This window comes from Balaenoptera musculus, chromosome 1, assembly GCF_009873245.2.
Source record: "Balaenoptera musculus isolate JJ_BM4_2016_0621 chromosome 1, mBalMus1.pri.v3, whole genome shotgun sequence".
NCBI lineage: Eukaryota > Metazoa > Chordata > Mammalia > Artiodactyla > Balaenopteridae > Balaenoptera > Balaenoptera musculus.
The window spans coordinates 114,588,259-114,615,869 of NC_045785.1; the positions used below are offsets into that span (position 1 = coordinate 114,588,259).

The window sequence follows — 27,611 nt, forward strand, 5'->3', positions numbered from 1 at the left end:
TCACGTGAGTCCATTCTGTGCTCCCTTAAAGTGCTCTGCAGCATCTCAGACAAGAGAATATCTAGCACTGGCTTATTCCCTCCAACCCCATCTAGTAATGGGGGAATTACCTGAAAAGGTAATGAGTCCTGTGGTCAGACACTTCTGTATGGAGGCAACATACAGGGAGCTCACCCACTGGCCACCCTCAGGGTGATGGGAAACAAGTCTGGTATGTTCCCCTTCCCCATGTCCCTACACCTCTTGTGAGCAATTTTTGTGTGAGAACTCTTTGGTTTTTTTTTTTTTTTAAATTTATTTATTATTTATTTATTTTTTTGGCTGCGTTGGGTCTTCATTGCTGTGCGCGGGCTTTCTCTGGTTGTGACGAGCGGGGGCTACTCTTCATTGTGGTGCGCGGGCTTCTCATTGCAGTGGCTTCTCTTGTTGGGGAGCACGGGCTTTAGGCACGCGGGCTTCAGTAGTTGTGGCACACGGGCTCAGTAGCTGTGGTACGCGAGCTCTAGAGCGCAGGCTCAGTAGTTGTGGTGCACGGGCCTAGTTGCTCCGCGGCATGTGGGATCTTCCCAGACCAGGGCTCGAACCCGTGTCCCCTGTATTGGCAGGTGGATTCTTAACCACTGCGCCACCAGGGAAGCCCCAGAGAACTGTTTGGTTTTTGAAGATCATTTGCTTAAGGGCAGTGGGGAGGAGGAGCCTAGAGAGAGGGAACCAGCAATGTGGTGCAGGCCAGGGACACTGGGAGAAAGCCAGACAGTAGACTTTACATGCTGGCAAAACAACTGGGACTTTTAAAAAATCTGTCTCATTTTCAACATACCAACCATCCTGTGCTAAGGCATAACATATAAACAAGTACATACGCCAACTGCAGAAACTTTGGAAAGAGTTTACCAAACACAAACACTTGATGCCAGGAATCTTTGGGGAATTGAAGGAAGGCAGGCCTGGATCTACAGCACCATAATGTGTGTGTCAGGAAGGTCAGATAGGAGAGAAAGGTAGAGTCCAGTGATATGGAGAGTCCAGGAAGAGGAGATCTGAGAGGTGACCAGGAGAAAGTAAGCTCCCGAGAATGCACAGAAATTGTCGGGAACTCTCTGGATGTCCAAGGGACTTCAGGGGTGGTCATATCTATTTTATTTGATTTCCAAAGAGCAAAATATCCCAGTGGAGTGCTTAGTTATGTGAAGAATACATGTATTGAATATCTATTCTATGTGTTCTTTCAATTAATCTACAATATATGCTTAATTAAATCCTTAAAACGTGATATTTCCTAAGCATTACATGCATCTAATGAAGGAGCATCTTGAAAGTACAAAGAGATTAAATAACTTGCTCAAGGTTGTATTTTAAGTAACTGGCAAGATGCTTACAAGCTTCCACATCAGCCCAGCCATGGACATGCTCAAGAGAATATAGTTTCTGAGAAACTTAAGTCATGACTGTGAAAGGCCTGGGGAGATAGAAGTTGACTGTTTCCTTATGTGAGAAGAAACTGCAGGCCTGGGAGGAGTGTTAGGTGCTTAGGTAAAGAAAAATTGGGGGGAGAGGATCTGAATTATGGTCTTTTCCATGATCACCCTTCCTGGGTGAAAGACTACAGCCACCAAGCCAGACATGTGTGGTTTACTACAGAGCAGCGGAGAAGACCCAGAGCTGGGCTGGAGGGAGAAGCAGACAGCAGCAGGTGCAGACTAGCCATAACTAGTCTTCCTCTCTTCCTCTCCTCCTCCTTTGTAATAGAACTAATAATTTGCCAGTTAAAAAAAGTACATTTAATATTTTTAATGAAAAATAAACCACTAAAATTTAAAAAAATAAGAGGATGATGGGTGGTTTCAATGAGTCATTCAGGGAAAAGTAGGTAAATACTGAACACCTATAGTCATAATAAATTAACATGCATGTTAAGATGTGAAGGGTATTAAATGTCAGAGAAAGAACCTTCAAAAATTCTCTCCTTTCTAAAATCAGTGAGAGAAGCGGCTTCCCTTTCAGAGAACTTTTTCAGAACTCTGGAAAATAACTATGACACACACAGTAACCTGCCAGGCATTTATTCAAGAAAAACAGCTGAATTACAATAAGGACAGGAAGGTTTGTGGTGTTTTAACTTTCCCTACTTAAGTCTCTGCCCTCCAACAGCACAATACACCTGAAAAACAATAGCCTGTATTCTTGGTGAACACCAGCAACCTTGCAGCCACCAGAGAAAGCCATTTCAAAGCCTCATTCCCAATAAATTTGTCATGATTTGACATATCTGGTGGTACCTCTGAAGACCCCACTTCAACAAAATCTGTATTTGACCTAACATGGAATTCTCCTACTGTTTGACAAAAGCAATTACAGGCAATTGTTTAATTTTGGGCTGCCTACAGTATTGAATAATAGTTCATGCAAACTATAGACTAATTAAAATCTTGTAAGGGAGAGCTGGGGAATGAGGGGGTTTTGAAAAGCTCTGATATATTTCTGGGAATCTAGAAATATAGGCATATGAATATGGCTGTATGCATTTGCAAAGAGGCCTGAGAAGGCCCTGGCTAACATTGGGCCTCTGTGCAAGTACCAGTTGAAGCCTAAAGGCACACTTGTCAAAGGCCTGGATGAGTTTGGAAGATAAAGCCAATATGCACACAGAGATTCTCAGCAAAGAATATAAGAGTCCAGGCATTGAAAAAAAAAATCTTGGGAATTCCCTGGTGGTCCAGTGGTTAGGATTCCGAGCTTCCATTGCAGGGGGGCTGGGGTCCGATACCTGGTTGGGGAACTAAGATTTCGCAAGCCACGCAGCCCGACCCCCCAAAAAAAAATTCTCTACCCAACATTAGCTGACTACTAAGCTAAACAAACAGAAACTTCAGTAGTCAAACACAACAAAGAATGCGAATGAACAGAATTACTTCAGAAATGTAACTAAGCAAACAAGAAAAAGTACAACAAACAACAGCAACAAGCCCTAGAAAGGGGGACAATCTGATTTCCAGAGTTGCCATATTATATTATTTTAAATGACCAGTTTTCAACAAAAACTTATAAGATATGCAGAGAACCAAGAATATGTGATACATTCCCAAAGATAAAAATATAATATCCCTGAAGAAGCATAAATATTGGATTTACTGAAAAAACTTAAAATTGGCTATCTTAAATATCTTCAAAGAATGAAAGAAAATCATGTGTGAAGAACTGTAGAAAAATATAAGATCAATGAATCACCAAGCAGAGAATATTAATAAAGATATAAAAATTATAACAAAGAACCAAGTAGAAATTCTGGAGTTGAAGAATCCAATAACTGAAGTGAAAAATTCACTGGAGGAGCTCAACAACAGATATGAGTAGAAATAAAAGTAACCAGTGAACTTGAAGATATGCAACTTAGATTATCCAAACTGAAATAGAGAAAGAAAAAATAATGAAGAAAAAATAGAAAGACATTCAGAGACCTATAGGACACCAACAATCATATCAAGATGCACATAATGGGTTTCTAGAAATAGAGGAGAAAGAGGAAAAATTGTGAAAAAATATTGGCAGTACATTTCCTAAAATTTATTTTTTTTTAAAAAACACTACACAGTCAATGAAATTCAACCAGGTTAAACTCAAAGATATCCACATCTAGTCATATAATTAGATTATTAAAACAGCAAGATGGAGAATCTTGAAAAGAAATAAAGTTACTCATCTCATAAAGAATCCCCAATATGTATATGTATAACTGATTCACTTTGTTATAAAGCAGAAACTAACACACCTTTGTAAAGCAATTATTCTCCAATAAAGATGTTAAAAAAGAAAGAAGAAAAAAAGATTAGCATCTGCTTTCAGAAACCATGGAGGCCAGAAAGCCCTGGGATGACAAATTCAAAGTTTTGAGAGAATAAAAATTTCAAACATATATTGACTATCCAGCAAAACTGTCCTTTGAAGGACAAATTCAGACATACAAAGCTTGTGTAGCAGTACATATATCAGACAAAATAGACTTTAAAACAAAGCCTGTAACAAGAGATAAAGAAGGACATTATGTAATGATAAAAAGATCAATGCAACAAGAAGATATAACAATTGTAAATACAGATGCTATATATGTACCCAACATAGGAATATTTAAATAAATAAAGCAAATATTACAAATATATAGGGAGAAATTGGCAGTAACACAATTATAGTAGGGGACATTAACATCCACTTTCATCAATGGACAGATCATCCACACAGAAAATCAATAAGGAAACACTGAAATTAAATGACATATTAGATATTAATAGAATATACCCTTGAAAAGCAGCATAACACATTCTTTTCAAGTGCACATGGAACATTCTCCAGGATAGGTCACATGCTAGGTGACCCCAAACAAGTCTCAATATACTTAAAAAGATTGAAATCATATCAAGTATCTTTTCTGAACACAACACTATGAGACTAGAAATCATCTATAAGAAAAAAAAACTGCAAAAAACACAAAAATGTGGGGGATGAACAATATGCTACTAAATAACCAGTGAGTCACTGAGGAAGTCAAAGGGAAAATCAAAAAATACCTGAGTCAAATAAAAACAATGATCCAAAATCTATAAAACACAATAAATGTAGTTCTAAGAGAGAAGTTTATAATAATACAAGCCTACTTCAGGAAACAAGAAAAAAATCTCAAACAACCTAACCTTACACCTAAAAGAACTAGGAAAAGAAGAATGAACAAAATCCAAATTTAATAAAGGAAAGAAATCATAAAATCAGAGCAGAAACACATGAACTAGAGCCTAAAAACTATAGAAAAGATCAATGAAACAAAGAGTTATTTCATTGAAAAGATGAACAAAATTGATAAACCTTTAGCCAGACGCATCAAAAAAAATCAAAAACAAAACAAAACAAAACAAAAACCAAGGACCCAGATAAGTAAAATAAGAAATGAATGAGAGGCTAAAATTGACATCACAGAAATACAAAGGATCATAAGAATTTACTATGAACAATATACACCAATAAATAGAAACCTAGAAGAAATTGATAAATTCCTTGAAACACATAATTTCCCAAGACTGAATCAGAAAGAAATAGAAAGTATGAACAGAATATTTACAAGTAATGAAATTGAATTGAGAATTTTATTTAGAAACTCCCAACAAACAAAAATCCAAGACCAGACAGCTTCAGAGATAAATTCTACAAAACATTTATTTTTTCCTTCCCGTTTTATTGAGATATGATTGACATATAGAAATGTGTAAGTTTAAGGTGTACAGCATAATGATATGACTTACATACATCATGAAATTATTACATTTAGTGAACATCCATTATCTCATAAACATACAAAATTAAAGAAATAAAAAAAAAGATTTTTTCCTTGTGATGAGAACTCAGGATTTGCTCTCTTAACAACTTCTGTATACAATACGCAGCAGTGTTAATTGCATTTATCATTTTGTACATTATACCCCTAGTACTTGTTTACTTTATAAATGAGAGTGAATCTTTTGACTGCCTTCATCCAGTTCCTCCAACCCCACACCCCATCTCTGATAACCAGAAAGCTGATCTCTTTTTCTGTAAGTTTGTTTGTTTGTTTGTTTTTGAAGTATAATTGCCCTACAACACTATGTTAGTTCATGTTATACAACATAGTGATTCAGTGGTTCTAAACATTTCAAAATGATCACCACTATAATCTAGGTATGACCTGTCACCAAACAAATACATTACATAATTATTGACTGCATCGACCACACTGTACATTTGATACCCATGACTCATTTGTTTTGCAACTGGAAGTTTGCACCTTTTAATCTCCCTCATCTATTTCTCTCCTCCTGCTACCACTCTCCCCTCTGGCAACCACTGTACTCTGTATCTACAATTCTGTTTCTATTTAGTTGTTTTGGTTATTTCTTATGTTTTTTAGATTCCACATGTAAGTGAAATCATACAGTATTTGTCTTTCCCTGTCTGACTTTTCTCACTTAGCATAATACCGCTCAGGTCCATCCATGTTATAGCAAATGGAAAGATTTCATTCTTTTTCATGTCTGAATAATATTCTATTGTATATATATACTGCATCTTCTTTATCCATTTATCTATTAATGGGCACTTTAGGTCACATCCATGTTTTGGCTACTGTAAATAATGCTGCAATGAACATAGAGGTGCATGTATTTTTTTGAATTAGTGTTTTCATTTTCTTCTGATAGATGTCCAGGAATGGAATTGCTGGATTGTATGGTAGTTCTATTTTTAATCTTTTGGGGAATCTCATATGGTTTTTCATAGTGCCTGCACCAATTTATATTCCCAACAGCAGCGCACGAGAATTCCATATTCTCTACTTCCTCACCAACACTGATTTCTTGTCTTACTGACAATAGCCATTCTAACAGGTGTGAGGTGATATCTCATTGTGATTTTAATTTGCATTTCCCTGATTATTAATGATATTGAGCATCTTTTCTTGTGCTTGTTGACCATTTGCATGTCTTCTTTGGAAAAACATCTATTCAGATCCTCTGCCCATTTTTAATTGGGTTCTTTTTGTGTGTTTTCTGATGTTGAGTTCTATGAATTCTTTGTCTGTTTTGGATATTAACCCCTTGCTGGATATTATCATTTGCAAATATCTTCTCCCATTCAATAGGTTGCCTTTTCATTTTGTTGATAGTTTTCTTTGCTATGCAAAAGATTTTTAGTTTGATGTAGTCCCATTTGTTTATTTTTTGTTTCCCTTTCTTGAGCAGACAAATCAAAAAAAAAATTACTGAGAATGATGTCAAAGAGAATACTGCAGATATGGGAACATATTGTATGTGTATAACTGATTCACTTTGTTATAAAGCAGAAGCTAACACACCATTGTAAGGCAATTATACTTCAATAAAGATGTTTAAAAAAATATTGAAGAAAATAATGCATTTAAAAATCAAAATTAACCATGGTTCAGGCATCCAAAATGAAGCTGGGTTGCTATTGTAGATGTGATATCAGACACATTCCTGTATCTTGAACTTGAATTTTCTAAACTGTATCAGACTCAAGGATACCACCAGTCATTCTCAAAATAGTATCTGCTAGCAGCTGCCAGCTACAAACTCATGGTCTCAAGGTCTCTTCTTCTAACTGTGCAACCATTTCAGACCCCAACCACTCCTTGCTTAACAAGCACCCTTACTTCTTGCCAGCTTTAGGTATAATTCTTGACAAATGACTTATGTAACTTTGCATAAGCCTTTCCCATTTTGTAGTCCAACAGAACATAATTCAAGTGCTTCTTGAATCTGTGTCTCCCAGTCTATAGTCCTCAGTTCTGATGGAATAAAACTCTTTTTCCTATTATAGCTCATTTATTGATTTCTGTCAATAATATGCTTACTGATTTTCTGCTTGCTTGACCTATCAGTTGCTACAAAAGGGGTGCTGGTGTCTTCAACTACAATAGTGTATTTGTCTATTTCTACTTTCAGGTCTATCATTTGTTGCCTCAGGTGACTTGATGCTTTGTTGTCGAATGCATACAAATTTAGAGTTTTTATGTCTTTTTGTAAAATTGACTCCCTTTATTATTGTTTAATATCTCTTATCCCTGTTAAATTTCCTTGCCCTTAAACCTGCTTTGTCTGAAATTAGCAAAGTTATTCCAGCTTTATAATGATTACTATTAACATTGTATATTTTAAACATTTTACTTTTATCCTTGAGTCTTCATATTGAATGTGGACTCTGTAATACAACACATAGTTGGGTCTTGATTTTTTAATGTATCTGTATTAAACAGTCTTTGTATTTTAATTGGTATCTTTAGATTTTCATGTTTAAAATTATTATTTACATAGTTGAATTAATATCACCTTGTTTGCAACTGTTTTCTATTTGATGTCTTTGTTCTTTGTTTCTTTCCTCCCATTTTTCTGCCTTGTCTGGTTTAATTCAGTATTTTATGTTATTTTACTTTATCTCCTCTCTTAGCACATCAATACCAATACCCTCCTTTTAAAAATTTTGTATTTTGGTTGCCCTAGAGTTTGTAATGTGCATGTTTAACTAATTTAAGTCCACCTTCAAGTAACACTCTATTGCTTCATGTGTAGGTAGTTCAGGAACCTCATAATAAAGTACTCACAATTCTTTTCTACCACTCCTATCCCTTATGACATTGTTATTATTCATTTTACTTCCCCATAACATCCAATAATTGTTACCATTATTATTTTAAAGTTACTTTTAGATGAATTAAAGTAATAAAAATAAAATATTTTATTTAAAAAAAAAAAAAAAGAATACTGCAATACTGCCTATGTGTTCTTCTAGAAGTTTTATGCTTTGAGGTCTTACATTTAAGTCTTTAATCCATTTTGAATTTATTTTTGTATCTGGTGTGAGAAAGTAGTCCAGTTTGATTCTTTTGCGTGTAGTTGTCCAATTTCCCCAATATAATTTATTGAAAAGGCTGTCTTTTCCCCATTGTATATTTTGCCTCCTTTGTCATAGATTAATTGCCCATATAAGTGTGGGTTCATTTCTGGGCTCTCTATTCTGTTCTACTGATCTATGTGTCTGTTTTTATGCCAACACCATATTGCTTTGATTACTGGTATCTCTGGCTGCAGGGCCGGTGGGTCCTGGAGCTGGTGTTGGTTCACTGGTAAGCAGTGATGGCACCAAGGGAGTCGGGGGGTTGGTGCTGGCTTACTGGTAGGCAAAGCCTGATTCCAGGTTTCTGGCTATAGGGTCCTGGAGCTCCTAGAGCTGGCATCAGCCCACTGGTGTTGGGTGTTGGGGTACAGTGGGTTCCTGGGCTTTGCTGGCCACTGGTGGGCAGAGCCAGGTCTCAGGGTCTCTGGCTGCAGGGCCCTGGGTGTCCCAGAGTTGGTGTCATTTTATTGGTGGGAGGGGCCGCAGCCCAGACAAGGCCAAGAGCAAGGCGGTCCCAGGGCTAGTACCAGCACACTGGTTGGCAGGCTCAGGTCTTGTACCCTCCAGAGAACAGCTGTCCTAAGGCAGCTGGCCTGCTGGTGGGTAGGGCTGTGAACTCCTCTCCCCCCAGCTAGCTGCTTGGTCTAAGGCATCCCAGGATGGTACTGGGGCCAACAAGTTTGTAGGTGGTGCTGGATCCCTGCACTAATAAGCTAGAGGGAGGGTTCCAAAATGGTGTTTGCCAGCACCAATGTCCTCATGGAAGAACGAGCTCTCAAAAAGGCTTCTGCCAACATCAATGTCCTCAGGGTAAGCTCAAGTTGTCTCCTGCCTCTCCCAGTGGCTCTCCAAGCTCAATAGGTAGTTCCAACCCAGGCTCCTTTCAAATTACTACCCTGTCCTGGGTCTCAGAGTGTGTGAGATTTTGTGTGCACCCTTTAAGAGTGGAGTCTCTGTTTCCTACAGCCCTCTGGCTCTCTTGAAAATAAGCCTTGCTGGCCTTCAAAGCCAAATGTTATGGGCTTGTCTTTCTGGTGCAGGACCCCCAGACTGGGTAGCCTGAAGTGGAGCTCTTGTTACCAAACCAAACTTGGGTCCACTCGCCCAACACACAGCAAAGCCAATCTACTGACACTGAGAAGCAGTGAAGGAAAATACAGTGCTTATTGCAAGGCAACCAGCATGGGGCCAAGCAAGGAGAATGGGCACTTCATGCTCAAATGATCCAAACTCCCCAATGGATTTTTGAGAAGGGTTTTTAATGGCAAGGTTAGGGAGATCATTGCAGGGTGTCTGATCAGAGAGTGGACATTCTTCTGATTCGTTGGTGGTAAGGTAACAGGTGGTATCTCAGGAGTCAACATCATCAACTTTCTGATTCTAACCAGTCTGGGGTCTAGGTGCTGCTGGTCAGCAGTTAACTTCTTCCATGTAGTGGGGGTTTTAATATCTGCAAAACAACTCAAGGATGTAACTCAGAATATTATCTATAGCCCTTGAGGAGAAACTGAATGTCCTTGACTTTGTTTATGGCTAAATTATTATTTTGTCTTGCATAACTGTTTTCCTTTGTTTCTGCATTTTCTTAGTTTTCTGATTACATTTGTTCTTTGGAATTTAGGGAAGGCCTAGGAGTCTAAAGCTTTTCTACTAACAAGAGGCAGGGAACACAGGGGGTCTGTTCCCAGGAAGGGCCTGCAGGGTCCTGCTCAGTTTCACTCCAACCACTTGCTTCTTGAGGAGGACCTCTGCAATTGTCATTATCCTCCCTTTTGTGGGTCACTCACCCAGGGGTGTGGGTCTTGACTATACCTCATATCCACACCTCCAACCCATCTCACTGTGGTTCCTTCCTTGTATCTTTAGTTGTAGAAGATCTTTTCTGCTAGTTTTTTTTTAACATCTTTATTGGAGTATAATTGCTTTACAATGGTGTGTTAGTTTCTGCTTTATAACAAAGTGAATCAGTTATACATATACATATGTCCCCATATCTCTTCCCTCTTGCATCTCCCTCCCTCCCACCCTCCCTATCCCACCCCTCTAGGTGGTCACAAAGCACAGAGCTGATCTCCCTGTGCTATGCGGTTGCTTTCCACTAGCTATCTATTTTACATTTGGTAGTGTATATATGTCCATGCCACTCTCTCACTTTGTCCCAGCTTACCCTTCCCCCTCCCCATATCCTCAAGTCCATTCTCTAGTAGGTCTGTGTCTTTATTCCCGTCTTGCCACTAGGTTCTTCATGACCTTTTTTTTTTTTTTCCTTAGATTCCATATATATGTGTTAGCATACTGTATTTGTTTTTCTCTTTCTGACTTACTTCACTCTGTATGACAGACTCTAACTCCATCCACCTCACTACAAATACCTCCATTTCGTTACTTTTTATGGCTGAGTAATATTCCATTGTATATATGTGCCACATCTTCTTTATCCATTCATCTGATGATGGGCACTTAGGTTGCTTCCATGTCCTGGCTATTGTAAATAGAGCTGCAATGAACATTTTGGTACATGACTCTTTTTGACCTATGGTTTTCTCAGGGTATATGCCCAGTAGTGGGATTGCTGGGTCGTATGGTAGTTCTATTTGTAGTTTTTTAAGGAACCTCCATACTGTTCTCCATAGTGGCTGTATCAATTTACATTCCCACCAACAGTGCAAGAGGGTTCCCTTTTCTCCACACCCTCTCCAGCATTTATCGTTTGTAGATATTTTGATGATGGCCATTCTGACTGGTGTGAGATGATATCTCATTGTAGTTTTGATTTGCATTTCTCTAATGTTTAATGATGTTGAGAATTCTTTCATGTGTTTGTTGGCAATCTGTATATCTTCTTTGGAGAAATAATCTATTTAGGTCTCTGCCCATTTTTGGATTGGGTTGTTTGTTTTTTTGTTATTGAGCTGCATGAGCTGCTTGTAAATTTTGGAGATTAATCCTTTGTCAGTTGCTTCATTTGCAAATATTTTCTCCCATTCTGAGGGTTGTCTTTTGGTCTTGTTTATGGTTTCCTTTGCTGTGCAAAAGCTTTGAAGTTTCATTAGGTCCCATTTGTTTATTTTTGTTTTTATTTCCATTTCTCTAGGAGGTGGGTCAAAAAGGATCTTGCTGTGATTTATGTCATAGAGTGTTCTGCCTATGTTCCTCTAAGAGTCTGATAGTGTCTGGCCTTACATTTAGGTCTTTAATCCATTTTGAGTTTATTTTTGTGTATGGTGTTAGGGAGTGTTCTAATTTCATACTTTTACATGTACCTGTCCAATTTTCCCAGCACCACTTATTGAAGAGGCTGTCTTTTCTCCACTGTATATGCTTGCCTCCTTTATCAAAGATAAGGTGACCATATGTGCGTGGGTTTATCTCTGGGCTTTCTATCCTCTTCCACTGATCTATGTTTCTGTTTTTGTGCCAGTACCATACTGTCTTGATTACTGTAGCTTTGTAGTATAGTCTGAAGTCAGGGAGCCTGATTCCCCCAGCTCCATTTTTCGTTCTCAAGATTGCTTTGGCTATTCGGGGTCTTCTGTGTTTCCATACAAATTGTGAAATTTTTTGTTCTAGTTCTGTGAAAAATGCCAGTGGTAATTTGATAGGGATCGCATTGAATCTGTAGATTGCTTTGGGTAGTAGAGTCATTTTCACAATGTTGATTCTTCCAATCCAAGAACATGGTATATCTCTCCATCTATTTGTATAATCTTTAATTTCTTTCATCAGTGTCTTATAATTTTCAAGCAGGTTTTTTTATATGAAAGTATAAGAGGCAAGACCATTCAAAGACATTCTAAAAAATAAGCATAAGCAGGAGACTAGTCCTAAGAAATTAAAACTTACCATGAAACTACAATGATTAAAGTAGCATGGTATCAACACTTGAATAGACATAGGAAGTCCAAGAAAAGACACAATAATTGTTTTGATATAATTGGTTAGCCATCAAGAATAAAAATTGAATTCACACAACATGCTTCATACCAAAATAAATTTCACAAAGAAGAATGATTTAAATGTGTCTGGAAATAGATAGTGCTGATGATTGCACAACACTGTGAATATACTTAATGTCACTGAATTGTACACCTAAAATGGGTAAAACATCAAATTTTATGTTACATATATTTTTCCGCAATAAAAAATACACCACACACACAAAAATTTTTAATGTAAAAAATGAAAAAAAATCACAGAATGTTATTTTTAATATCCAAGAGTAGGAAAAGCTTAACTATGACAAAAACAAAAACACAGACAATCAAAAACCTCTGAAACCAGAAAAGTTTGATATATTTAACAAAATAAAAATTTTTTCTTCCTGGCAAAATTGGCTATATATACAAAAAAATCAGAAATTATGAAAGATATTAAAATGCAAAAAAATATGGAAATTACTTAAATGTTCATTGAAGACAATAGAGGATCAGTATGATATTGATATACAGTAGAATTCTATGTAACCATACAAAAGATTAAGGTAGTTCTTTATGTGAGGTTATGAAATAATTGCTAAGCTACATTATTAAGGCAAAAAGAAGTCACAAGAAAAAGAGTACATAGTATGTTAGCATTTGTGTAAAGAAGGAGGGCAATTATGTGTACATTTTCTTTGCATGTGGATAGAATATATTCAAAAGGTAGAGGAAAAAGGAATAAAGAGTGAGAATTATAGACCTATGTTAATGGGCACACAGTGTACAAAGCTGTAATTTTTGACAATAACAAAATAACTCATACTCACCAAATCTGGATAGAATATTTTATTTATTTATTTATTTATTTATTTTTGGCTGTGTTGGGTCTTCGTTTCTGTGCAAGGGCTTTCTCTAGTTGTGGCAAGCGGGGGCCACTCTTCATCGTGGTGCGCGGGCCTAGTTGCTCCACGGCATGTGGGATCCTCCCAGACCAGGGCTCGAACCCGTATCCCCTGCATTAGCAGGCAGATTCTCAACCACTGCGCCACCAGGGAAGCCCCTGGATAGAATATTTTAAATTAAGAAGACATGCATTTGGAGTGGTATCACAAAAGACGGCAGTGTAGGAACTCAGAAATTGGACCTTCCACACACACACAGAAAAAATCTATTTAGCTGACAAGAACTGTCTGAATGACAAGAACTCTCTGAATAGCTATTTTAAAAACTCTGAAGTCTAGTCAAACACTCGCAGCATTCATGGGAGGGATAAAGAAAGAAGCTGGTAAATTTTAGTGTTTTTTAGTGGTTACCATCTCCCACTCCAAAATCCCATGGCAGGCAGCCATAAGGGCATGATACACATTCCTGGTGAGACTTGCTGGTGCCAGTGTGGGCAACAGGAAACTGTCCTCCTGGTTGCATTTTTTAATCTGTCTGGTAGATTTCTGAGTGGTGTCATAGAAGCTGGCCATAGTTTCAACCCCTGCAAGGCCAAATCAGATTTCCTAGTGACTTCCATTGAGGGGCTTTAAAGAAACAAAACACCTTTCCACCCTCCTTTTTTATTGGATCCATGCATTTAAGGAAATCTTTGTCATGTCACCAGATGACTACAGAAATAATGGAATGGAGACTTCAATGACCACACATGACAAGGAATTTGGTCTTTGAAAAAATAGTTTGGAAAACTCACTAAACAAACATACAGTTGCAGCTTTCATCAAGCAACAATGGCACTCCTTGGGGAAGGGGTGGAATCTGCTTTCCAGAATTACCCAATTACAACATTAACAATGCCCAGTTTTCAAAAAAGTTACAAAGCATACAAAGACTTAGGAAAGTGGGACTGTTCACAGAAAAAAAAAAATTTGACAGAAAACATCCCTGAGGAAGCCCAGACCCTGGACTCACTAAACAACAACTTTAAATTAGCTGTCTTAAATATCCTCAAAGAGCTGAAAGAAACTATGAAAAAACTAAGGGAACCCAGGGGAACTATGTATGAAAAATAGGGAATATCAATAAAGGGATCGAAATTATAAAATGAAAGGAAACAGAAATTCTGTAGTTGAAAAGTACAATGGCTGAAATAAAAACTCACTGGAGGGGTTCAACAATAATTTGAGCAGGTGGAAGAAAGGATCAGCAAACTTGAAGATAAGGCAATTGAAATTACCCAAACTGTGGAGCAGAAAGAAAAAAGAATGAAAAAAATAATGAACAGAGCCTAAGGGCTGTGTGGAACATCATCAAGTGTACCAACATATGCATTTGGGAGTCCCAGAAGGAGAAGAGAGAGAAAAGGGCAAATATTTGAAGAAACAACAGCCAAGAACTTCCCAAATGTGATGAAAGACATGCATCTACACATCCAAGAAGCTGAAAGAACTCCAGATAGGATAAACTCAGAGACCTACATCAAGACACGTTATAATCGAAGTATTGAAAACCAGAGACAAATAGAGAATCTTGAAAGCAGCAAGAAAGAACTGACTTGTCACATACATATATTTACAAGGCTCCTCAATAAGATGAGCAGCTCATTTGTCATAAGAAACCATGTAGGTCAAAAGATAGTGGATGATATAGTTAAAGTTCTGAAGGTAAGATGATAGTCAAACAAGAATTCTATTATCTACAATACTATCCAAAAATGAAGGAGAAATTAAGAAATTCCCAGATAAACAAAAGTTGAGGGAACTCAATGCTAGTAGATCTGCCCTACAAGAGATGCTATAGGTAGTCCTTCAGGTTGAAACAAAAGGGCACTAGAAGCCACAGGAGGAAATAAAGATCACCAGTAAAAGTGATCTTTTCTATATTTAACTGTATTGTTAAATATAGAAGCTAGTGTTATTGTATTTTTGATATGTAGCTCCTCTTTTTGTTTCCTATGTGATATATAAGAAAATGCATAAAACAAAATTATAAACCTATGTTAATGAGCACACAGTGTATAGAGCTGTAACTCATGACAATAACAAAATAAAGTCGTTAATGGAACTGGACAGGAACAGAATTAATGCATGCTATCGAAGCTAAGATGCTATAAATCTACCAATCTATGCTATTATAAATTTAGGGTGTTAATATTTTGAATGTTTACTTTTCCCCCATGGCAAACACTAGGAGAATGACTAAAAATGTATAGAAAAGGCAATTAAATGAAATCAAAATGGTACACTAGAAAAAAATTAGTCAAACGTGAAAGAAAGCTGTATTGAAGGAATTGAGGGGAAAAAGATATGACTTAGAAAACAAATAATACAAAGGCACAAGATTCTTAAATTTTATTTGGTCTGTAGTCACTATTGCCACACCTGTAATCATTTTGTTGACACTTTCCTAATCTATCTTTTTTTTTTCTTAAGTGGAATCACCAACAATTTTATTGACCCAAATGTAAATGCTGAGCTCAAACAACAGTGCTGTCTTTCTACTACAGACATAGATGCTCCAAACTACTGGCATAAATTCAATTGTTCTACAAACCTAAAAGTTGTATCTGAAGAGAGAATGGAACATTTCCTCTAAAACAAAATTTAAACCTATGATTTCTATGAGCCCAGCATTGAGAGTTTTATATCTAGACAATACAGGGAAAGAGTGTACTTTACTTTCTATGTGGTGAAACTTGTTTCACAGTGAAGGTGATTTTAATTATTTTAGCCAACATGTATCATTTCTACACTCTGTAATTTATAAACAAAATGTCATGTGAGGCCAGGCTCATTCACTGCACTCATGAAGGTCTATTGATTGTTTATTTTCATATTCATCCAATAGCTTTGGCTTCAAGGATTTTATGTTCATTTTCAAAAATTTAGAGGAAACTGCTTTCAGTCCTGTTGTAAACGACTTGTGCAGAATCTTCGTTACTTGAGCTCTTAACAAAAGCTCACCCTTGAGGTGACTGAGAACTGAAGGTGCAAAAAACTCTCTGCATAACAGTTCAAAGTCCACCTCAAGGCTCAGTGACCTCTCCTTCATATGAATTAGTAAAATAAGTATTATATTGTCTCTTTCTGTCACATGAACATGTGTGTAGAGGAATGGCCTTAGAACCCTCCAGAGACAGAAAAGTCTTTATTTAGCTGACTATCCAAATTTTAGTTCTGCCAAGCACTAAGAGGCTAACTAGGAGAACTGTATTTTCCTGAGATGGGCACCCAAATTAAGGATAAGAACTGTAACAGATAATTTTCCTTGTCTATATTTTCCCTTCTCTTTCTTGTAATCCTTCTGTGTCATTAGATCATGTAAATAGCATACAGCTGACTTTACCTAATCTGAGAATCTTGGCCTTTTAATAGGGGGATGCAATTCATTCAAATATTTCCATTTTTACATGTAGGTACCTAACAGACTTTTAAAAAATGTTTTCTATTTACCATAGTGTCTTCTTTTCTTCCTTGTCTTTTGTTAGATTAATAGTGTTTTCTTTGACACAAACTTCTCTAGTAGTTTGTAAGTAATACCACCTTGTATTTTTATCCTACTGATTACTAAACTTCAATTTTTACTTCAACATTTAAAGATAATCAGTATTATGTTTTCCCTTTGTACAAAACAAGAACTTAAACAAATATTTCCACTATATTCTCAACCCATCCCATGTTGTGGTTATTATATACGTCATATTATATACATTATATAATTGCCATATATAATTTTCATGTATATGTAAAATTATATAATTTTTATGTAAATCATGATTGTTTAAATATCTGGACTAAGCATGGAAGGGACTCAACCATCTGGCTGTGGGCTGGGAGTCAGAACCTCTTAGGCCAGGGAGCGTAGGTTCCTTCCCCAGGTCTGTAGTTAGAAACCTCCCAGAGCTGCATCACATAGGTGAGAGAGGTGATATACTTGGATGAGTCTCTAACCCTGAAGCTCAGTTCCTCTTCCGTCCCCTCTCACCCCAGAACCCATCCCCCACCCCGGGATCCAGATTTATTCATCATCTAACACATCAGGCTGGTGCAATGTCAGTCTAGAGTGTGGAACCCCAGGAAACACAGGGAAGCTGGCAGTGACCTGGCTGAGCCAGGGCCTCCCCAGGGAGCTGGAGCAGAGAGGGACGCTGGGGCCAGCCCGCAGCTCCCGGAACCTGAGCCTGAGCCTGCCCCTCAGCCACTTCAACAGCCGCCTCACCTGTGTGGTCAGCAACCCCGCGGATGAGAAGAACGCAACCTTACACCTGGGGGACATCTGTCCATGGAGGGGTGAGTGCGATCTGCTAAGGAAGGTGATGAAAATGGGCCAGCAGAGACTAGGGGAGGGCAAGGCTGGGAGGACTTGGGAATAACAGTGCAAGTGGGGAACATTTTAAGGCAGTTTATGTGATGCAGCCAAAAAGTCCCCACCTTAGTGAATGACCATAGTCTCATTGTAGTCTTCAAACCTGTAAGTCCAGAAATTGGACCAATACATGGAGACTAATGCATCATCCAGAACATAAATGTGGGACTGGCGTGTGTGCACACTTTCCCAGCATCAAGGACCCTGGGAGGCTGAATTACACATAAGAATCCAAGTAGGGGAGGAGAAGGATTTGAGGAGTAAGGACTGAGGAACTCAGGGTACCCTGCCCCCAGCTCTGGAATTCTCCCATGCCCCAGACTCTGGCCCCAACCCTGGATGGGCAGGACTTGCATAGCACGTCCAGGCTGATAGATGCCCATTTTTTGCTGCATACCAGACTTGCACTTTCAAAGGATGGCTAGCACCTCTGAGTACATAAACCACAGTACAGCCCTCCTCTGAGCAGTGTGAGAACCTGCGGTCACTACACCCAGTTACCACCCTTCCCCCATCAGCCTAGAGCATCACCTCAGCTTCATAAAGGGACTGTACTGGGTAGGTTACGGGGGTGGGAACCCTTATAAAGGAGCTTCAGGCCCTGGCGTCATAAAATACCAAATCCCTTACTATCCTGAGGGCTACAGAGCAGGAACAACTGATGTTAAAAAGGAGGTGCAGGGCTTCCCTGGTGGCGCAGTGGTTGAGAATCTGCCTGCTTATGCAGGGGACACGGGTTCGAGACCTGGTCTGGGAAGATCCCACATGCCGCGGAGCAACTAGGCCCGTGAGCCACAACTACTGAGCCTGCGCGTCTGGAGCCTGTGCTCTGCAACAAGAGAGGCCGCGATAGTGAGAGGCCCGCGCACCGCGATGAAGAGTGGCCCCCGCTTGCCGCAACTAGAGGAAGCCCTCGCACAGAAACGAAGACCCAACACAGCCAAATAAATAAATAAATGAATAAATAATAATTTAAAAAAAAAAGACTTAGATTTAAAAAAAAAAAAAAAGGAGGTGCAGTCAGACAAAGACAAAGATCATATGATATCGCATATATGGGGCATCTAAAAAAATGGTACAAATGAGCTTATTTACAAAACAGAAATAGAGTCACAGACGTAGAAAACAAACTTATGGTTTCCACTGCGGGGGATGGGAGGGAAGGATAAACTGGGAGGCTGGGATTGACGTATACACACTACTATATATAAAATATGTAACTAATAAGGATCTACTGTATAGCACAAGGAACTCTACTCAATACTCTGTAATGGCCTATATGGGAAAAGAATCTAAAAAAGAGTAAATATATGTGTATGTATAACTGATTGACTTTGCTGTACACCTGAAACTAACACATTGTAAATCAACTATACTCCAATAAAATTAAAAAAAAAAAGAGGTGCAATTACCAGTTCAGCTGCCCCATCCCACCAATGCCCTCCTGACCTCTGCTTGCTCACATGGGGTTCTCCTCTGAACAGTATCTTCCTTCTCAGTTTCTCACTAGCTCAGCATTCAACCATCACATTTGGACTGAGTGCCTACTAGGTGCTGGTGATGGGGGGAAGGCTCAGTGAAAAATAAGATAAGCCCCTGCCCTCAAGGAACTTACACTGCAGTGGACTTCACCACACACTGGCTGTGTGACCCTGGACAGCTTACTTAATTTTTGTAGCCTTTCTATAGTATAGATAATAATTGTATCTACTTCATAGGGCTGTTGTGAGAATTAAAAAGAAAGGACACCCCAAACAGAGAGTAGAACATGCTCTGAGGTCTGGTGACCCCAGAGTCTTCATACTTTCTCCCTCTTGGAATGTATTCCTCTTCTGGGAGTCTGAGGGAGAAAAGACAAGCACAAGTCCAATGTAATGAGATGGGTGTTTTTGTTTTCCTGAAATTAAATCATTGATGCTGGGGTTAGGAGGAAAAAACTGTAGCTTCACATCAGGTTATATGTTTAATTTACTTTTAAACTTTAAAACAAAGAATGCTACCTCATATACATTTGTTGTACAACATTTGATTAAAGTCTTTGTTCACTAATTCAAAATAGTCAAGCTCATTTTAACCAAAACTCAACCAGGTGACAATTGATACATCTGTAAATTGCTTCATTGACCTGAAAAAAAATAACATTGCACCGTTCTTGAAATCTCCATTGAATAAATACTGATCTACTTATTACTGGAATCATACAAGAAAGTTGTTCATTGGGTATTTGCACCTATAGTGGTTATTTACTACATTACTGCTAATAAACTTTTATAAGTTGGTGCTACAGAGATAGAATCCCATACCTCTGCTTACAAGTCAGATACGCCCCTGACAGCTATAGGGCAGGAACTTTTGAACATGACGTGCCTGTTTGAGAGGTGCTGAGGGGCGGAAGGCGGTCAATTTGCCAAATGCCAATTCAGTGAATGATCGATCAAGTCATCGAAATTATCAAATCTATCCATGTACCAGAAACTTCTTTCTTTTAACTATGTATAAAGTTTAAAGCAATTCATTTTCGATAAATGGTTTAACAGCTTTTGAAGATTTCTGTCATTTTAGTAGACAGGTTTCATTATTTCTTCCTACGAGCACCTAAAGCAATGTTTCATGTCTCTCTACCCAGCTCCCTGCTGGAGACAGAAAGAGAAGTCAGTTCACAAGATGGCCTGAGAGGGGAGACTGGGGGGCAGAGAGATGAGGAGACTGACAGGCAGAGGGAGGGGGCCTGAGGCCAGGGAGGCAGTCTGAAGCCAGATCTTGGGGGGCTTTGCTCCCCAAAGTCCTCACAGGCTCTGGTAATCCATCTGACTCAAAGCATTGTAAATTTTATCAAGAATTGATAGAAATAAATATTTTATAAATTTATCAAATTCAGCAAATTGGTTGTTCAGTAGTTTACCCATTTAGAAAATGGATTTTTCTCTAAACTGTCTTTCAGCAAACTGTTTTTAGCTGAATTAACCTTTGGGTGAACGTACGTGAGCCTTACAGCTTAATGGGTAAGAAATTAGGCTTTGGGGCCCAGCTGCCCTTGTCAAACCCTCAGTCCACTTACCGGCTGCAGACTCTTGAGCAGGGCCTTGACCTCCCAGTGCCTCCGTCTCCTCAGCTGTAAGAGGGCAGTAGTCAGGGTCTTCCCTCACAGAGCTGTCGGCAGAGTCACTGACTTAACACACTCACAGCACTCAGAGTGGTGCCGGCATCAAAAGCACAGGTTGTTATTGTCACTCTGCCCTGTCCTGCCTGAGGGCCGGTCCTCCCACCTGTCTCCTCCACATAAACCATGCACCAGGTGGTCCCCATCAGGACGATGCTCTGTGCCGTTCTCTGGTCCCCCTGTGAAGATGCTGTAACACAAAAGCAAACGCAGCCCTGAAAATGCCTTTGTTATAAGGTGGGCACCTGTAGGATCCAAATATGCACAGAATGAATTACCAGATTATTAACTGTCAGATTATTATTGAAATCAAAGCATGAAATGTAAACATTCTAACAGAGCACCTGCAGGACCCCGAGACTACAAAGCACCCCAGTTTGAGAAACACCATTCCAGGAGCAATGGACCCAGATGGGAAAGGCAGCAGACAAAGGGGCAGGAGCGGTGAGGGGACGGGAAGCTTATGAACTGCACGATGCCACACCACACGGCCGGCCCAGTCAGAAGGGGTGGAGGGGAAGGGAATGGAATCCCGCAGGGCGCGCCTCGTGGAACAGGAAGACCCCACTCGGAGGAAACTGATTCTCTGCGGTTTTCACAGAACTGGAGCACGTGGAGCACACAGGGTTCTCCAGCTCCCACTGCCCAGAGCCCATGCTCTCTTCCCGCGCTCCCCAGGCAGCTGAGAGACCAAGCAAAGAATACAAGGCATCACATCTAGTTCTCTAACTCATGTGCTCAGACTTCAGGGTCCTGACAGAAAGCAAAGTCAAAAGGAATCCAAATACACAGGTTTGCTGAGGCAAATAGCAGAACAAATAGAAAGACTCCAATCAAAGATGAAAAAGCAGAAAAAAAAAAAAAAACAACTAACAGAGACCTACCCAAATATTTGGTCCTCCAAAATAAAGGAAAGAAACAACAGTGTGCAAAAGATTGATGAAATCAGAGGTGAAAGATGAATTAAAATATCAGAATATGAAGGGTGTTGGAGGATGGAGCAGCAAATAAAATAATTGAGGAGAAAATTAATGATTTTGCAGAACTTAAAATACAAAGAACAGAATCAACACTACAGAAAACTCCATCAGTGATGGGAAAGACAGGGTGAGGAAATAACGTAGAAAACAAGAGGGAAGCAATTAGAGCAAAATGGACTGACAATGGGGACCAAACATGTAGATAACTAGTTCCCCAAAGAGGACACAGAAGGAACAGAGAAATAAAATACTGTGATCAACACCATCCACTTCCTCCCCCAGAGCCTCCCCTCTTCTTACTAACAGAGCCCTGACTAGCTCTGCTGTCAAGACGAGATACCTGGATCAGGGATGTAGGTGGGGATATTCCCCTGCTCTCTGGTGGCGGGCATGTGGACCTATTCTGGCCAATGATAGGCAAGAACAGTTTCCTGGGAGCTTCTGAGAATGACTTCCACCTGACAAGAGGAAGGAGGGAGAGGAGAAACTCGTGCCCCTCACTGCCCACTGGCTCTTGCCTCTGCTTGTGGCTGTGTGAGAATGAGGAGCTTTAAACTGTTGGAGTCATTTCACGGCAGAGGGAAGATCAGGAGATGCAGAGGCTGACCCACAGCTCGTCTCTGGGCTCAGACGTTCCCCGGGGAGCAGCATGAGTGACGTCACAGATGTGGGAAAGAGCAGCGTGAAGATGGGTGAAAGGGAATGATTTTGGAGTTTGTTTGTATTTGCTAAATTACAGAGTGCAAAGGAGAGGCTGGAGATGAAGTTGGACACGTAGACTGAAACTAGGTTTTGCACTTCTTGTTCAAGATGTTCATGAACCAAGTAAATGCATGTGTCTCCTCTCCTTCCCTGGAACATTAAAATTATAGTAAATGTATTTTGTTTAAGTGTATTGATCACATCATAGAGAGACAGGGAGGCAACTAATCAGCAGACCAGAGATGCCTGGAATCTCAGAGAGAAAAGGAAGAGGGCTGCCTAGTAAGGCAGAGCCAGACCCCAGACCAATTACCTCAGAATCTCTGGGGTCTTGCCCAGGGGACAGGACTTCGTTAATGACCCAGGTGAGCCCAACGTGCAGCCAAGTTTGAGGACCAATGACCTAGAACACACACCTAGGGGCACAGCGGAGGACGGAGCCACCTGCCCAGAGGAACCGCAGGGCCCCTGAACTCAGACGGCCAGGTAGGAAGGAGGGTGGGGTGAGAACAGGGCTGAAACAGGGAACCTGCTGGGCAGTCTGGGCACGAAATTGTCAACTCCCAACCCTCACCCAGCCCAGGCATGACCATCCAGGGGCCAGGCATTTCCTTCTCAGATGTCAACAAAGAAAGGCTCTTCTAAAACAAAAACAAAACCCCAAAACCCTGAATGCATGCTTGGTCTGGAGAGAACTCAGCAGCTTGTGTGGGTACTGGGGCCTCAGGAAATCCTCCTCATTCTGACATTTAGGGGTCCCCAGCATAAAAGCCAGCCCCTGCCCCCACCCTAAAGTGGAACCTGATTTCCCACAGAGCTGCCTGGCTCCTTTTTAAACATAAGAGGAAAACCAAGGATCCACCAGACACATGAGGAAAGCCAACAGTGTGAGCATCAATTCCAACTACTGGCAGGTGGAACAGGAGGCAGGTTGGGGAGGGAGGGGGAATCAGTGAGTTAAATCTTCCTGTTAGATTAACAGGAAGTCATTAGGTGATGTTTCAGTTTGAAAACTCCAGAAATACCATCAGATGCATTACCTAGAGACACAGAAATAACCACAGAAAAACTAAAATCAGAAATAATAGAAGTGGTTGCCTCTGGGGAGAGGAATTGGGGCCAGCAGGAGACAGACTTCTCAGTATGTTTTTAAAAACCATATATATGTATGACTTGATGATATATATACTGATGCTATACATATAATATACATAATATATACATGATTACATATATATTAAAAAGAAGAACCAGACCATAAAGCAGCATTGTCCAACTTGAACATGCACACGATTCACTTGGCAATCTTGTTCAATAGCAGGTTCTGACTCAGTAGCTCTGGGTGGGCTGAGAGTCTGCATTTCGTACGAGCTCCTGGGTGATGCCGAAGCCTCAGGTCTGAGGACCACACTCCGAGTAGCAGGGCCACAGATGATGCTAAAGGCCGGGCTGAGGCATCGGAAGTAAATTCTGTGGGTAACTGGAAATCAGTGAAGTTCTTTGAACAGGGGAGAGGCAGGATCAGAGAATGCTTTAAGTGGATTAATCAGGGCAGCGTGGCCTATCGGGAGACACTGGAGGCACAGGGCCAGACAGGAGACATTGTAAAATCCAGGCAAGAGATGAGGGGCTAAGTCAGGGCAGTGATGGAGGGCAGAGATGACAGGATAGAGAGACACGGCTGCGGTAGAATCACTTGGCAAAGGACTGGGTGTGAGGGGTGAAGGCAAGAAGGAACTCAGCTGTCCAGTGGAGAAGGTGCTGGGCCTTTAGAGACCCTGGGCAGGAAGGGGAGCCCAGCCTGGGGGCCTGAGTGTGAGAGGTCTGCAGGACCACCAGAGATCAGAGGAGGTGGAAGTCAGTGAGGAAGTGACCCAAAGGTGGGAACATCCATCACTCACAAACGCCAAAGATTTTCCCGTGTCAAGAGCACACCCAGGACCTGTATGTGATGTGGGTCCGGCTGTCGGGGTCACACTGAGGCCATTCAGGAGCCTTTTTCCTGCACCCTTCACCACTCTGCAGCTCCATCTTTGATGCTAAGACCTATGGCTGCGTCTCAGCAGCCTCTGAGATCAAGGTGACCTTTGGTCAACCACAGCCGCCTCCCCCTGCACTCAGCGTGTCACAAGCAGGCATGCACCCCCAGCCGCAACCCAGACCTGCAAAGGCTGCTGGCCTAGGAAGCCTCAGCTGGTCTCCCAGCAGGGCCCGGGGACCCTCACTGTCTGTGAGCTGCAGGCTGGTGGACCTGCCCTTCTTCCTGGGGCAGTGAACTGTCCTCCTAGGGAGTCTCATGGTCCAGCTTTCACAGGGTCTTTTCACCTTAGTCTTAACCATCCCATCAGTCACGCCAAGTACATTACTTTTTAAAGCTGGAGAAGGCCCCCTGGTGGAGGGACTGCTCCCATCCTGAGCTTGTGCCCAGTCCTCATGCATGGCTCCTGCCCAACCTCAGTTTGTGGGTGACTCTCTCCCCAGCCACATCAGTTGGCCTCTTTCTGCTGGGCTTCCTTTGTCACTGGTTTCCCTTGTGGTTCTTGGCCAGACAAGTTCTCAGCTTCTCTCTTGCAACCAACAGGGTTTAGACAGAGCAAAACATCCAGCACAACCTTCTACCCACCCCAGGGGCTCAGGGTACACCAACCTCCCCACAGGGAAGAGGTAGATCCCCACTCATGACCCCGAGAAGGTGCCCACCGACCTTTGAGACCCTCCCATTGGGAGCACAGAAGGGAGGGAGAACCCCAGCAGGAACGGATAACTGGGAAAACCTCCCCACTTTAGGGGTCACTCCCCATCCCTTATGGGCCTAAGAAAGAACCCCCATCAGCCTCCAGCCTTCACACCAGCTCCCACTCCCTGCAGTAAGACCCTTCCCTCCCATCCAATGCCCGATGACGTTTCCAGATGCAGCTCAGATGGCCCCCTGGGAGCCTGCCCCATCTGCCCCAGATGACTTAGGTGCTCTCTGCATATCACCCTCAGCAAGTTGTCCTCCTGCTTTGGAAGAGACTGCCTTTTCCTCCTGGTAGACAGTTGGCTGTGTTTCCGAGCAAGGCTACATGAATATGTGTCTGCAGATTGAAATGTTAGATTCCCCCCCAGACAGGGATGTGCTGGAAACACCTGGAGCTGGCCTGTGAGAGCTGGTTTTACGCGTCTTTTCCCAAGTCTGTGCTCGGGGTCATCACGGTGGTGGTTTGAAATGAGCCATGGAGGGAGTATCCACACCACAGGGATTGGCAAATGCTGGAGACCAGGGCCTTGTCCTCCTGAAGAGCCAGCTGTTAAACAGTTCCCGACACAGCCCTGCCCCCGGGGAAGGTGGATGGGAGCAGAGAGATGGACCAAGGGACCCAAGGGAACCCATGGATTTACAGCTTCCATCTCAAGCTCACTCCAGGCCTTCAGTTTGTGAAGAGAGTAGATTCTCCTAGAGTGGAATCGCTGCACTATTTAAGTTGCTATTTATCTGTCTCTACTGTTGCTGGGAGCAAATAACCGACTTTGAGTAGAAAACATGCATAAGCTGTGTCTGCACTGGAAGCAAGATGGCGAACACAGACTGTGTCTCTGGACCCAACCCATGATGGACTCTGCCCAGGTCCTGAAGAGGTGGGGCGCCCACATGGGGCAGAGTGGCTGTGGGGTTGGCTGCGGAGGGAGGGCACACACGTGGTGTTCACCTCGGGTCTCAGTGACCGCAGCAGATGGTGACTGGACAGGAAAGGAGGGCCCTGGCTGTGCCGAGACACAGGTGTGCTCACTCAATATTTGCTGAGTGGAAACCAGTCATGGCTGCCATGTGCAGCTTAGCTGAGAGCTGCCTGTCTTGTTCAAGAGCATCTGTGACACCCCAGTGTCCTCCTAGGAGGGCTGCGACAAGGGTGAGTCAACAGGACACCCACTCTCAGGCGCTGACCCGGCACTTGCACCAGCCTGAGAGTGGGGGGTCTCCTTGCCTCCCCTGTTCACAGGGCCTGGGGCCTGCATCAGAAGAGGGGGAGGCAAGAGCCTGTGACCTGGTCACATCACAAATGATCAACAACTAGCTGAGCTTAGAATTGCCCAAAAGGCATGCAGCTGTTCCTGGATTTGAGAGAAACTGCTTAGAGAAGGGAAGGGCTGGTGGGGGTCCGGTGAGAATCAAGACCACAGTTTCTGAGAGGCTGCCTGTTATTATGCAAAGACATGGGGCACTTGCACCAGGTTCAGGTAACAGTTTTGCCAGATATTAGCTGTTTGACCTTCGGCAAGTTGTTTAACTTCTTAAGCCTCAGTTTCCTCATCTGTAAAATGGTCATAATGATTTCTGTGTCATTAGATAAACACTTATAAGTGTTTGTTGCCCTTCTCCTTGTTCTTGACCCCTCTTCCTGCCCCCCTTCCCAGATCCTAATAAATATCATCTCACTGCCTCTTATAACTCCTTGGTGGTTCCCCAACCACATTTTCTCAACTCTGTTTTCAGGGATGTTGCCTAATTTCTCTAAAGATCCTCACCTCTTAAGGGGGAAATCTCAAAGTCCACAGTCTTATCCTCAGTTACTTCATGCCCCCAGACTCTAAATTTTTAGAATATTTCTTTATTTTCTATATATATATAATTTTTTATTGAAGTATAGTTGATTTACAATTTTGTGTTAGTTTCAGGTGTACAGCACAGTGAATCAGATAGATATATATATTCTTTTTCAGATTCTTTTCCCTTATAGGCTATTACAAAATATTGTGTATAGTTCCCTGTGTTATACAGTAGTGCCTTGATGGTTATCTATTTTATATATAGCAGTGTGTATATGCTAATCCCAACTTCCTAATTTATCCCTGCCCTCCTTTCCCCTTTGGTAACCATAAGTTTGTTTTCTATGTCTGTGGGTCTATTTCTGTTTTGTAAATAGTTCATTTGTATCTTTTTTTTTTTAGATTCCACATATAAGTGATATAATATTATATTTGTCTCTGTCTGGCTTACTTCACTTAGTACGATAATCTCCAGGTCCGTGCATGTTGCTGCAAATGGTATTATTTCATACTTTTTTATAGCTGAGTAGTATTCCATTGTATATATATACCACATCTTCTTTATCCATTCCTCTGTTGATGGACATT

General features: G+C 41.1%; 1 long non-coding RNA gene across 1 annotated transcript; it reads left to right on the forward strand.

Annotated features, from left to right (window-relative positions):
- Positions 1–8,521: 8,521 nt before the first annotated feature.
- Positions 8,522–11,890, forward strand: LOC118891768. Its single transcript, XR_005019164.1, has 3 exons — positions 8,522–8,608; positions 8,802–8,804; positions 11,877–11,890. It is a non-coding gene; the product is annotated as an uncharacterized LOC118891768 (long non-coding RNA).
- Positions 11,891–27,611: the final 15,721 nt, after the last annotated feature.